General features: G+C 43.9%; 1 long non-coding RNA gene across 2 annotated transcripts; it reads left to right on the top strand.

Annotated features, from left to right (window-relative positions):
- Nucleotides 1-1,112: 1,112 nt before the first annotated feature.
- On the top strand, nt 1,113-8,981 carry LOC311599405. 2 transcript variants are annotated; one of them, XR_014779883.1, is made up of 5 exons: nt 1,113-1,275; nt 4,482-4,583; nt 6,930-6,988; nt 7,950-8,124; nt 8,880-8,981. It is a non-coding gene; the product is annotated as an uncharacterized lncRNA (long non-coding RNA). The 2 variants fall into 2 exon arrangements; XR_014779882.1 differs by lacking the exon at nt 4,482-4,583.
- Nucleotides 8,982-14,707: the final 5,726 nt, after the last annotated feature.

Below are 14,707 nucleotides of genomic sequence, written 5' to 3'. Positions count from 1 at the left end.
GTGCTACCACGCCAGCCATAAATACCATTTCTGTAGACAATTTTGGCTTTATTAGTGATGTCTGAAGTTTCCTGACTCTGTCAGCCCTATAGGCAAACCAGAGGTCTAGATAATCCTGGGCTTTTTTTTACCCCTTCCCAGTGCTCTTACTTTTCCATCATTCTTTCCTTCACAGGGCTCAGTCTTGGCCTCCTGGAGACCAGTTCATAGAATTACTTGGGACACCAAGGCTGTGTGTGCATTCATTTCTCTCTTGAGTAGATTGAATTTATAACTGCCTGGTGCCTTTGTGTGTCTATTTACACTGGCACTGGCTCTTCAAACTGACTGTGACCCGGATGGAGCCACTGGCCTATCCTCTTCACCAGTAAGTTGTTGCTTCCTTATCATCTTCTTAGAGGCAGAGTTCTGATTTGCTGGGGCCTGGGGGCCCCATGTCTGTACACACTTTAAGAATCTCTCATTTCTTTCCCTATTCCCAGAGCCATTCTTTTATTTTAGAGCTTTAGACCTTTCCTTGGATTATGAGATAGTCTTCCCAAATTACCTCTGCTCGGCCTCCATGGCACCAGTGTCAATGGTAATATTGTAATTTTAACAGTATTCATGTAATCCTCACAACCATTCTGAGCTCAGCTAATTCAAGGGGCAGGCCAGAAGCCAGACGTTCAATGAATGTCACAGTGCGTGGGTGAAACAAGATACCATTAGTAATGAAATTTAATATGAATCTCTGTTGAAAGGTCTGGGCCAAGTACAAGGAAAGAGAAGCACTTATTACCAGATTAACTACAGATTAATGACTGGTTGGCTGGAATATGGAACCTGATTGAAATTAAACAAGAAAGACGGGGAACTGCTACCCGAGGGAGTGTTCATCTTTTCCTTGTTTCAAAACAGTTGAATAAATTACTTGGGCATCTAGTTGAAAGGGCACCACTGTATGTGTACCTGAAGATTGACTGTGATCTTCTCTTTCAGCTGAGAAAACAGAGGCTCAGGGTTAAGCAAATTGCTTGAAGTCCCATAGGAAGTCAGTGGTGGACTCAAAATTCTATTTTAGGAACCCAAAGTTCCATGTTCTTTCCACACAATGGTTTGTCATTATCCACGTTAAGAACTTAATTTTCAACTCTTTTCTCTATAACTCCCCACTCTTTGCTGGGCCTTGAACTTCCCCACAAATGTGCCTTTTTTATCTATGACTGTTTCTGCCTGGTCCATCTTGATCCTTGAAAATCTCATCCTGGAAAGGCTGGCAGCAACACTGGGCAGGTGGGTCCCAGAAAGCCATCAAGGATTCCCACGGTCTGCATTGGTCTAGTAGCCGCCAGGAGCACACTGCTCATGCCGTTTCCACTTCGTATCTTTCATTTTTGTGTTTTTGTGTTTTTGTTTGTTTGTTTTTCGAGACAGGGGTGTCTTTCATTCTTGACACTTGCATATGTTCTGCCTCTCCTGGTGAGCATATGTTTGAACTTTGTCTCATTCATCATCATGCCCCTAAATTGCCTTGTTAATAGGAGACACTGAAAACCCATGTGGAGCATAGAATATGATTAAGCCGCGGTCAGAATTTGTTCCCCCAAATTCACATTTTTAAATTCAATCACTAAGGAGGTAGTGTCAAGAAGTCAGGCACATTTATTACCATGCCACCTTGGATGTGTCCACTCTCATTTCATTATGTGAGGTAAGCTGAGTGGGGCCTGCTTAATAACTCAGATGGGAGAGGGGATCACACCATGAGCTTGGAGTTCTCGTGGATTGCATTAGAGCCCCTAGACAAGGGCTTGCAGGCGTGTATTTCCTTCGTTCTTCTCTTCTGCCATATGAAGATAGCAGCCATCACATTTGCAAGTGTCCGGACCTTGGGTCTTCATCAGTCCCACAAACTCTAAGAAATCAATTTCTATTGTTTGTAAATTACCTAGTCTTAGATATTTTCCTATAGTGGCCTAAATGGACTAACCACTGTATAAATGATGTTTGCTATAATGCTGCTGCCACACACCATGTATCAGTGTTTTGGTCAATAGTGGACCACACATACCATCATTGTTCCATATGTTATAGTGATGCTGAAAAGCCTGTATCCTTTGATAGTAGCCATCATAATGTCAGAGATGATGTATTAGTCATGCGCCTGTAATGACTGGAGTTTAAATAACTTTTTGCTGACAGGTAAAAGTCTAGCAATATAATTATATATAGTATATAACTTGATAATGAAGGCAAATCTTGTTACTAGATTATATATTTACTATGCTATACTTTTATCATAACTTTAGAGTGCACTCCTACCTATATGGAAAAGCTTATTATGAAACCATGTGCATGCTACAATGGCAGCAGCCTCATAAATCCCACATTTACCACTTCTCTTGACTGCATCAAAGGCTGTGTTGGTGAGTGATGCATATCATAGAGGTTTATGAAGGTACAATGTGTGATGTTTACACAAGAGAATTGCCCAGTGATAAAGCTTTAGTAGCATATCCTGTCATTCAGTGACACACGCCTGATTTAAAGTTAAAGGCGGGGAAGGGAGGTGGCCAGGCCTTTGTCCAAATTGTTTCTTCTTCACTGTGCATAAAATCTTTTCCTTTCCTACTCCATGTTTTTAATGAGGTAAGGGCTGCCAGTTTCTTCAAGACCCAGATCAAAGTCCAGTCTTTGCTACAGGGCTTCCTTGTGGGTCTAGATGACTGTGGTTCCTTTATGCTGTGGATGCGGGTGTCCACCCGGTTGACAATTCATTGTCATTGCCACTGGGTGCCTGGCAGATCAAAGGATCTATGCCTTGTAGTATGGGGGAGGCTTGGAAAAGCTTTGCAGAACTGTGGGATTCGGGGTATTGATTTAATAAAAGATGAGATTAAAAAAAGGTTTACTTTGATTAAAGTGATAGGAAGGGAGGAGAAAATAACTCACAACAAATATGTTGATCCTTATGTTTCTTGTTACTGTATATGGCATCTTGAGAAAAACCATTCAATTGCTTTGCAATCAGTTTCCTCATACATAACACGGAACCAATGAGACCTGTGTGATAAAGACTTTGTGAAAGCCCATATATTTGCTAGAACTCTTCACTGCAGTGATGTTACTAAAGTTAATTTGGGTGGTACATGAAATAGCATCTTCGGTGGTCACAATAAGACCACTTTCTCCTTTCTCTGTGTCACCAAGTCTCTTGTCTTGTGATGTTACCATCTTGTCTGCTGAAGATGGACGAACTTCTCCCTTTGGTCTTCCTTCTACAAGGGGCTATAGATGGTGTCCTATTATTACTGGGGCTGTAGATTTCTTAGTCTTGGGTTCCCAATAAAGGGCCAATGAGTCTTTTCCATTTCCTCCACATACACTGTAGTGTTTTATACCCAAACAGTAGCATTTATACTGCTCTTCTACCTGGAAGGTACCATCTCAGCCTGATTAATAATTACTCAGTGAACACTAGCAGGGATATCATTCTAGAAGTTTCTATGACTGGCTTTGGATTCCTAGACTGGCTCAGGTTCATTCTGTATTTCCATGATGTGGTAGGCATTGTGTATCATGGAATTATCACACTGCATTAGACTCCCCAGACCTTCAAAACTTGTTCATGGTGTGACCATTGAATGACTGAGTAGACTTTCTCCATTGTTTGCCAGCCTTATCTTTTTATCTTTGGGCCCTAACTCTCCATTCTACACTGATATGGTTTGTTAGGTATGAAAACCCTTCCAGATATGACCACAGGTTCCCAGGTGTTAGTAAAAACGGAACCAATAGCTCACATATACAGACACCATTCTGAACACTTATATGCAACCTTTTCAATGTATCTTTATTCTCAACCTTCCTAATGCCGCGATGACTCTTAAACACAGCTCCTCATGTTGGGGTGACCCCCAACCATAAAATTATTTCGTTGCTGCTTCACAACTTTAATTTTGCTACTGCTATGAATCATAATGTAAGTGTCTGATATGCAGGATATCTGATATGTTACGCCTATGGTCATTAGAACCCCCAAGGGTTGAGAACCACTATCCTAGCATCTAACCTTAACCTTGGGAGAAGGGAAGATGATCCTCCTACAGCCCTTCTTAGCACACTAAATCCTTTAATGAAATTCAAGTTGGCAGAGTATCTGATATCGTTAATGCTGGAACACAACGGTCTTATTTTGTTTTCTCTGTATGTTCTGTTGACATTACATTATTGAGCTTCAGGTAATTTAAGGCACAAGACCAAGTCACGAGGGACCATTATATTTAAATCTCAATCTACTAGAGTTAGCCTTAAAAGGAATTATAGAAACACAAATATCAAAAGACAAAAGCAAAGGTTGAAGGAGATTTTTTTACTGTGTTTCTGGAAAACCAACCAACCAACCAACCAGCCAAAAAATGCAAAAGGAGGAAAGTGTCTTGGGAGTGCACCACCTGGTAAGTCCTTAGCCAGGAAGAATCTTTTTTTTTCCCCCCTAGTAAGCTGAGAACCTGTGACAACTGTGACAAGTGTTCTTTAACCTGCAATGGGAGCAACTGACTGATGGGAAACTGCAAGCACAGCAAGTAGTGGGCAGCATGGTATGGAGAGAGGGCATTGCCAGGAGTTCTGGGATTTGGAAGCTCAGCTGCAATATAGGTCAAGTTCTTTGTGTCTCCCCCTGCCAATCCCCCCCACCCCCCCCAACCCCGGACAAGAGAGCCAGTTTCCTTATACAGAAAATACTGGTTAAGTTGCCCAATTTAGCCCAGTTAGATTTGTGTTTTGGTGACACAGTTTGTTTTTGTTTTTGTTTTTAGTATAAATTTACTTATGTTCCATGCAGTGTGTTCTCAGCTGTACATTAAACTATAATTTGTTATTATTTGAAATTCAAATTTAACCAGCTATCCTATGCTTTCCCCAGAGCTCCTACATGGGGTGTGTTTGGGCTAAGTTTAATCATCTTGCAGGAGCGATGTGGTGATAAGGTGGTGTCACATTCACTACCACTCGTAAGGTTTTAAATTTGTATATAGGAAAGCCAATGGGTTTTATTAAAATGATACTAATAATTAGTCTGAGTAAATTAATATTGGAATAGTAATACACACTAGTACTATAGAGATCTGACCATAGCCTGCTCTGTTACTCCATATTGTGTGAGACAGCAGCTTTCACGCCGTGCCTTACCCTGGGTGACTACATTTTACACAGCATTTGGTAGAGGCAGAGGCAGAGTGACAGTGTACTTCGTGCACATAGACACAAGTGCCCTGTCCACCACCAATCATGAGGCACAGAGCAAAAACTTATTCCCCAAAGTAAAAAAGGAAAACTACCAACCATAAACTTACTAAAGTTGATCAAGATGTATGGGCATCTGTGACATTAAAACCGTGTCAGAAAAGACATTATCAAAACACCAGACCAATGAAGGATACAACATCCTCACTTGGACCCCAGAAAAAGAGCACAGCGCACTGATGGTGACACTGTTCAATGTGACCACCCAGTGTGTGTGTGTGTGTGTGTGTGTGTGTGTGTGTGTGTGTGTGTGTGTATCCATTGAATGTGACCACCCAGTGTGTATGTGTGTGTGTGTGTGTGTGTGTGTGTGTGTGTGTGTGTATCCATTGAATGTGACCACCCAGTGTGTGTATCCAGGAGCACAGAACCCTCAGTTGTCTTGGACACGGCAACTCAGCTCAGCCCCCACAGCTTGCTGCCACCCACTATGACCGTCAGTCCATCTGTTTGTCAGTGCCTGGTCCTGCCCCTCACGTTAGCTATTCTGTGCCTTTGCAACTGAGCCAACATGAAAGCTGAGCTCAACCTTCAGACCCTGCAGCCTGGCTCTTTAAACATCCAGCAGTTCTTCAATGGGGTTCATAAATATCTTACAGCTTTGCAGTGACTCTCTCTGTACCCCTGTCAAGCCTTGTCCTCTGCCTCCAGTAAGGCCCCTGAATGCCTTGTAGTCTGGCCTCTAAGTTTTTTTTTTTTTGTAATCATCCTGTAACACACACACACACAGACACACACACAGACACACACACACACACACACACACACTGCTATGTAATGTGTGAGATCTGAGAGTTAATATTAGTAACCAAGATCAGGATAAAAGAGCATGAATTTGCCAATGGCCAGCTATCAAGGGAATTGGGACTAGTTGGCAAATTGCAATTGACATAGATTATAATTAATTTTATTTAATAAATTCTTATATTTTGGAAAGACACGGCATGTCTGTTTCTAGCATAGCGCATTCACGACAATGTAATATTAATGAAAAATTTAAATGGCAATTTGCTATACAAGAAGCTACTGGGGAAGTGTCTGAGTCTAGACTAGGGGAAGTTGAATTGTAACTAAAGCTGACATGATTGTGGCTTAGGTGTTTATTTTCTTTGTTGTGAAGGGAGGGAAAAACTATATTCTAAAGAAATGTGACTATGTTAAAACAGTACAAGCAAAGTAAAGAACATTTACTGCCCCCTGGTGACTGTGCCCTCTAACTGCAATGTGAGCAAGAGCACTCTTTTTTTATATGTATATTTTATTTATTATAATTTATCCACATTACATGCAGAGTGTTATCTACTCTTCCTTATCTTTCCATTCCCACTCTCCCTCCCTTTTCTGTCTACTCTTCTTCCCTAGACCTCTGATGGGGGGGGCTGCTACCTCAGAGCACTCTTAGAGGAAAGTCACTGTCTATCAAGACAGCGTTGGGCTCAGCGATAGAGCTCTTGCCTCTCATGTGCCATGTCCTGGGCTATATTCCAGCCATGCACTAAAAAATAAAGCTTTACATTGTAACGAATCTGACAACTTGAATATAATTAACAATAATAATAATAATAATAATAATAATAATAATAATACAGTAAGATCCATGAGCACTGTATCTTTGCTCACATTTCTTCTCTCGAGTTTAGGCTTGAGTACTTGCTGGGAGAATGATGACATCACCTATGCCCTCCTCCTAAGCGATCAGGTAGAGTGCTTAGCATTGGGTGGGAGTGGGGGGCGGGGGCGGGGGCGGGGGCGGGGCCGGGGGCAGTTAAAGGTCAAGACAGAGGTCCTTTTGTTTAGTGGCTTAGAGTGGCTAGAATACCCATTGTGTGGCTGGGATTTCATCCAGTGTGCTGGGACAGGGCAAATTCAGGGAGTGGAGATAAAGGGTCAAACAAAAGCAAGGAGTAAATGAAGCTTTGGCTTTGATTGTGCTGCATGCAATTCAACAGGCATGTCTAAAATTATACTAATGAGATCAAAATCAGGGTACAAAGCAGTACACGGAAGCTGACAGATGACTAACGATTTGAGCTGCCGTGAATCATGGCATCTCTTTTTACACATGAACCGAATACGGCTGAGATCAGGGAGGCGGAGGGCTAGGGATGTGGGCCATTAGCAGAGCATCTGTCTGGTCCAGGTGAAGCTCTGGGTTCTAACCCAGCTCTGCAAAATCAGGGCAGGATGATTCCAGGGTAAGGTCATCAGTTGAGTCAGTTTTAGAGTTTATAATAAATCTCCATTAAAAAAAAAAAATCCAATCAAACGAAACAAACAAACAAAAACTTGTCACAAAGCCCTGAATCTACTGCAATACAGATGTAAGTGGAGTCTGGTTCTGATGTGGTTGCCCTGACCCCAGAAGCCTTTGGCAATGTTTTGTCTTTCGGATTTTTCTAAACCCCACAGGGATGGGACAGGGGCACTGGCTCCATAAGTGTCTCTACTGGAGCTTCTCACTTTTCTGCTATTTCCCTATTCTGTAGATCAGGTGTGTCAAACCTGCCAGAGGGAGGGGGTGAGGGGAGGGAGAGGTGAGAGTATTTGGTTTCCAGGCCAGGTTAGTCCTTCCATTATATTTGCTGCCCTAACTTATAGCCTACACTATTTGGCTCTCAATTTTTATTATCCTTTTTCTATTTTTTTTTCTGGCTATAAAGTTTCCAAGATCCATACAAATGGAAAGTGCCCAGCCAAAGCAAACCAGATTCCTTACAGCCACTAAGGAATGACTCAAACGAGACACCACTCTCTGCTTTCAGTGGAAGTCCCAAAACCAACACTGTGGCACTGTTTGCTGAGTGTCAGCAGGACCTTGGAATTCACCTACGGCATGTCAGTCCATAAGCCCCCAGACAGGGAGGCTTTCAGGAAGTAATAAGAATGCTGTTTGAGCCTTGGTCAGTGCCCCATAGGGTCAGGGGCAACACTTCAGAGTCCTCCATGACCCAGGAAGATGACTGGTCGAGGTGTAGTTCCACCCATGCCAGAACCAGCCCAGGAAGAAAATCCCTGTGGTCTGCCTATTGCTGATGTGGTGCTGGGGATGCTGAGATGAAGAAATCAGGGTCCTGACATACCTGGGGCTAGGTGCTCCCGAAGGAAGCAGACATACATCTTTAGACAATTCCTGTCCCTGGCAATGTGCTGGGCAGCAGATTTGCAGATGAGGGGTAACTAGTTTGGGTGGACAGGGAAGGCTTCCTGGAGCTCAGCATCACAATCTCAGTGCTGGAGCTTGTGCTGCCTTTCTTCCTATTCACTGGATATCTGGTCAGAGACATTCTTGAGATGCTGTGTGTAGTTAGTGTCTACCTGCACTATTTTTGCTCTCCTCTGGGCCATCTTGGATGGAGGATTAACTCAGAGCAAGCAAGCCACTAACATCGTGCATGTACTAAGATATTAATTATGCACATGTGCAGATTCCTTTTATAATAAGAATATAAAAGTGCCTCATGTCCTTTCATTTCCTTCCTGAATGACCAACACTTCCTTTAAAAAATACCCCCCCCCCCCCCCCCCCCCCCCCCCCGCTTAAGAGGGCAATGATATGTCTCACTGTGACTATTTTAAACTTTGGTTCGTAGGTGAGCTCGCAGCTTCTGCTCCAATGCCATGCCAGGCCTGCCTGCTGCCCAGCTTCCTGTCATGATGGCCATGGATCTTAACCTTCTGGATTCACATGTCCCAAATTAAATGCTTTCTTTTGTAAAGTGACTTGGTCATGGCGTTTTGTCACAACAACAGAACAGTAACTAAGACGGTCTTGCTGTGCTTGATTTATAAAGCACACTCTAGCATAGTCAGGCATATGGGGTGCAGTACTGTCTGAGATTTCAGGTCTCCATTGGGAGTCTTAACATGTATGCCCCACAAGTAAAGAGGTGGGTAATACTGTTTGTTGAGGACCTGAAAAGCAATCTACACATTTTGCTGTTGTTGTTTTAAAGACAGGGTCTCATATATGACAGGCTGTCCTCAGACTCACTGTGTAGCCAAATATTACCTTGAACTACTGAGCCTCTTGCTCCACTTCCAAGATGTATGATCACAGTTAAGTGCAGTCACAGTTTATAAGGTGCTGGGGATCCAATCCAGGGCTTGTTCTATGCTAGATAAGTATTCTACCAAATTAACGACACCCCAAGCCCTAATTCACACATGCTAGATAGCTTAGTGTCCTTTCCTTCTTGTCTGTGGTTTGTGGGGAAACAGTGTCTTTGTCATCAGACATCATGACATAGAAAATTCACACAGAAATGGCAGAATCACTCACTGTGTTTAGCCTTTATTTCCTGTGGTGTAATAAACAGAATTCTCACAAACTAGTATAAGCCCAAAAGCAGAATTATAACTTAGCAGTTAGCCATCTTAGTGAGGGTTACCACAGCTGCAGCGAAACACCAGGACCAAAAAGCAAGTTGGGGAGGAAAGAGTTCATTTGCCTTACACTTTCATATCCCTCCTCTTCATGGAAGGAAATCAGTTCAGGAACTCAAACAGGTCAGCAACCTGGAGGCAGGAGCTGAGGCAGAGGCCATAGAGGGGTGCTGCTCACTGCCTTGCTCTCCATAGTTTGCTCAGCCTGCTTGCTTATAGAACCCAGGACCAACCCAGGGAGGGTACCACCCGCAATGAGCTGAGTCTTGCCCCCATTGATCACTCATTAGGAAAATGCCAGATTGTGACTGGGAAGAAATTAAATATAAAGCCCTATGTGGGGAGGAGTTAAAAAAAAAAGAAAAGAAAAGAAAAGAAAAGAAAAGAAAAAAAGAAGAAAATGCCTTACAGTCTTGCCTTCAGCTCGATCTTATGGAGCCATTTTCTTACTTGAGGACCCCTCCTTTCAGACGACTTTAACCTGTGTCAAGTTGACATAAAACTATCCAACACATCAGCTTTCTGTTACTTTAACAAATATCCATGATAACCAATGTGAAAAAGAGGAAAGGTTTATTTTGATTCACATTTATGAAGTTTTGTGACCTGGTTGTGCAGACCTGCTGCATTTGGACCTGGGGTAAGGCAGCAAATCCTGTGGGGAGCACATGGTGGAGGAAGATGCCTAGTTCATCATGGCTAGGAAGGAGAAGCAGAAGGAAAAAAAATAGAAGGGGCCGGCTCAGAACACAACCCCAGATATCTAAGACCTCTCAGGAGGCCTCATTGAATGTTTACTCCATCTCCAGAGCTTCAGGATGATGAGCAAGACAGTGCATGGACCCTTGTGGGGACAGTCAAGGGCTGAGGCATAGCAGTGCTCTTACGTGCTAGAGCTCCGGGTACAAACACACAAATTAATTTTGGTTAATTTAGGCTCAAACGGAACTATTGAAAATATATAGCATAAGGCACAGGATCGTCAGGAAGCCTGAGATTCAGGTTGAGGACTTCATAGCTGCACAAAAAAAAGGCCAAATATCACAAAATGGCACACGGGGGTTGCAGGCCACCCCGATGGTCCCCCTTTTGTCATTTTCTCCTCTGATGCTGGGAGCCAGTGGGTATCCGTACTGTTGGGTTGGATTATCCCACATAGCTCCTCCTATGGTTCCTAAGACCCTGGAGCAAGGCTCGCTCCTTGGCAGATCCGGGGGCCCATCTATATCCATGCTGCAGAGCAGGCAGGAAAGGGGTGAACAGCAGCCTTTAGCACCAAGGGTGTGAGCTGCTTCTGCCTCCCACTAAGATTCACGAGGCAGGGGACTTCCAGAACAGCTCAAAATGCCAGTAGGTCACGAAGGATAAATTCCCCCACAGATTCAGGGGAATCTTCTGGACCCTGCAGATGGTAACTGGAGCCTTAGCCATAGGTGTGAAAATCTTCAAGAAAGCCAATAATGGCCAACTGCCCCTGCCCTCTCTTCTATGCTGTTTCCAAGTCTTCTCTGGTTTTCATTGTAGGAAATGAGCTGTTTATCTGCTATAGACCATCTGGCTCCTTTTCTTCCAGAAACACCTCCTCATCTTCCCTGAAGGCCTCAGTAGGCCTCTCTGGCTCACTGTACAGTCCTGGTTGGCCTAGAACTTGTTGTGTAGACCAGGCTGGCCTTGGACTCAGAGATCTGATAGCCCCTTCCTGCTGAGCGCTGAGACGGAAGGTGTGAGCCATCACACAGAGTATTGGGCAAATATTTGTAAGTGGTTTTATCTTCAACACGTTTGGCCACTCAGTTCATGAGCCAGCTAATGACTTTTGAGAGAGGGGGCTGATGGCTCCTTCTTTCTGTTGCATTAAAGGTTTCAAGGACGTGAGGCTGAGTAAGAAATGGAGGCAGAGGACCAGTAAGATGGGTTAGCAGTAAAGGTGCATACTGCCAAGCCCGAAGTCCTGAGTTCCATCCCTGGGTCCCATATGGTGGAAGGAAAAATCCAAGTCCTGAAAGTTGTCTTCCGGTGTCTACATCAGCACCGTGGTTTGCATGTGTGTGCATGCACACACTAAAGAAATAATAAAAAGGCAATAGAGAGAAGAAATGGAGTCACAAAGCAGAAAGATCTGCAGGGCTGGCTTTGAGGTAGGCTGCTGCCACAGCAAGGCAAGTGTGAGCCGACTAAGAGGATGTGACACGTGGCAGTTGACCTCTGGGGAGATTCATTTCAGTATCTTTTGGTCAAGTATTTCCTGAGTGCTTATTCTCATGACTCAATTCTACAGGACTTTGGAAATTATTTTAAAAGACCCTTTAACATTGCACGTTAAGAAGCCAAGGTGAGACACTAGAAGGAATGCTCAGTGGTACAAGAGCTCTTGCTGCCCCTGGAGAGAACCGAAGTCCAGTTCTCAGCATCTGTGCCAGGCAGTTTACAACCACATTCAAGCACACACTCCACCTCAAGGGGATCCAACTGCACACATGTGGCACACACACACACACACACACACACACACACACACACACACACACACACATACACACACACACACACACAAATAAACTAGAATAAAAAGTCTTTTAAAAAGAAATCAAAGTGGGGCTGGAGAGATGGCTCAGTGGCTAAGAGCACTGTCTGCTCCTCCAGAGGTAGGTGGTTTACAGCCATCTGTAATGAGATCTGATTCCCTCTGCAGGTGTGCATGAAAACAGAGCACTCATATATATAAAATACATCTTTAAAAAGAAAAGAAATCAAAGTGATGAATACTTTGCTTGTTAGCACAAAGCTAGAACACACCATAGCTAGATTATTGCCACAAGTACACCCGGGTCTTCAGGAGCCCTCTAGCTACCAGGGAAGGGAATGGAGAAGACATGAGGGAAGTGATGAGGGATGACACCTGTCTCTCCTCAGGCTGGAGGCAGACTACAGCCTCAGGCAGGTGGATGTTTTCATTTCTTCTTTTGATTCAGGGCAAAGTGAGATATCCTGGTCTGTGGTGGTAGAAGGTTCAGGAAGCCCACAATGGCCAAGGGTCAAACCAGACCAGTGTCAGCAGGGGAAAATCAGAGGGATTTCTTCAGATACTTCCTGTTAAAAGACAAGTCTGAGAGACCTTTCTGAAGGACAAACAAACAACAATGCAAAACAAATATCCCCCTAAACAAAATGTCACCTCAAGTACTATTCAGGTCTGGAGATGTTATTTCCTAGTGGACTAGGGACTCTGGGGTTTACACCAAGATTTGGAGTCATTTCTGGGAGGCTGGCATTTAAAACTAGGTACATCTATCAAGTCTCAGACCCAGGCTCAGATCAAGGAACATCAGGGTCTTCTCTCTGGTAATAGGTAGGAAGTGACAGACTTTTATGGGAGGGCCTAGAGACACAGCGCGGCTGTGGGAACCAGCTCCATGTAGACTCCTGTTAGTGCATCCTCAGGGTCTCCATAGCAACCAAGTCCTGCTACACAATATACATCTTTGAAAGTCCCCTCACATTGTAAGAGGGAGTGGTTACTAAGTTCAGATGGTTGTTGTGGGGCCAGGCTGTGTAAGAATCATCCTTGTAGCTTTTAGCCTAAGTCTAGGAATCTGCCCTTCATCAAGCATGATAAGTGATTGCAAGCAATGGGTTTAAGAACTCATCTTGCCATTTAAAGCCTGTACTCTGACAGACTTGGGTTCAACTGGCTCTGCTTTGTCACGCAATGATCCTATTTTCTTGCTCATACAGTTTACCTTGTGACCCCTCAGGTTTTTTATTTGTAAAACAGGGATGGAAGTTAGTATGTCCTTTACAGTGTAGTACACAGAGCGAGCAAAACAATGCAAAACTGAGTCTGTCAAGCCAATGTCATGCATCACCCAGTGGACCATAGTAATCCAGTTGCTAATACAATCATCTTCTCTTCTTCACAGTCCTTTTCCATTCTTCTGTCTCCTTTTGTGCCTCGACTCTTAATACAGTATATGTAATACCGCGTATTAACATTGCTCAGTTGTATAAAGCTTCCTAGTTAAGACAAACAGAAAAAGGTATTACCCCCTATCACATCTTTCATGTTTTGTTGCAAGGTTTCATTTCTTGTGAAATATACCGGGGGCTGTGACAGGGGACACATTCACTTCGTAAGACAAGGGTTTTTCCTGACACTAAAGGAAGGAATGAGGTGGGTACCCTGGGGGTCACATCTGTTTTCTCTTCTTCTGACTTGCTCACATCTCCCCCCTCTGCCAAGTACCGGGGAACATGAGCACAGAGAGAAGAAATAAAAAACAGACCAACTTCCAAGGGGCCATTCCAGTGTCTTCTTCCCTTTTGCCGCGTAGTTCACTTTATAGCCCCAAGCAATACGAGAGGGCTAGGTAAGCCAAAGTCAATAAATTAGAATACGTTAGGGGGTCATGGGTGTAGTTTTGTTCTGATATGGACCCTTTACTCCAACTTGAAAGAGAGAGGAATGGGAGGCAGGTTGTATTTTTAAAGGCCGTTGAGATGGGAGTAAGAACAGTTGGGACAAAAACCAGCTCCCCTACCCCAACCCCTGGTCCTTCCAAAACAGTAAAATTTAGAGTGGACGTTGGGGAGACACACAAGAAGAGGAAACCTATTTTCCTAGGATGAGGAAAGGCCAAGAAGACATTCTCTACACCTCTACCCAATGGTTCTCAAGGATGATGAAGATTTAGTCCATGAGTCATTGGGGTGGATGGTGGCAATGTGGTGGGGAAGCAGCAGAGGCCAACTGGACCACCTGCTCAGCTGTAGGGGAGAGCAGGCAGGTGAGGCAGAGGGCAGCGGGGGCTGGAAGAGGGGTCAGCACTCACTGACCACCTCCTTCAAAGTCACCATTCTACCCTGGTGTCATGTTCTCAAAACCAAAGGCTAAAGTAGCCATGCATCTGCAAACAACTTTGATGTCATTGCAGCTTGTCTGCAAGTTTGTGGTGCCATCACAGGGGCAGGAAAAGGAAGCATGGATCTTCGAACCATTATCTGTGAGCTCAGAAAAGTAACAGTCATCAACTTATAG

This window comes from Acomys minous, assembly GCF_964271855.1.
Source record: "Acomys minous genome assembly, chromosome: 1".
In the NCBI taxonomy this organism is placed as follows: Eukaryota; Metazoa; Chordata; class Mammalia; order Rodentia; family Muridae; genus Acomys; species Acomys minous.
The sequence above is the reverse complement of the archived record's forward strand: the minus strand, read 5'-3'. Positions and strand labels throughout refer to the sequence as shown.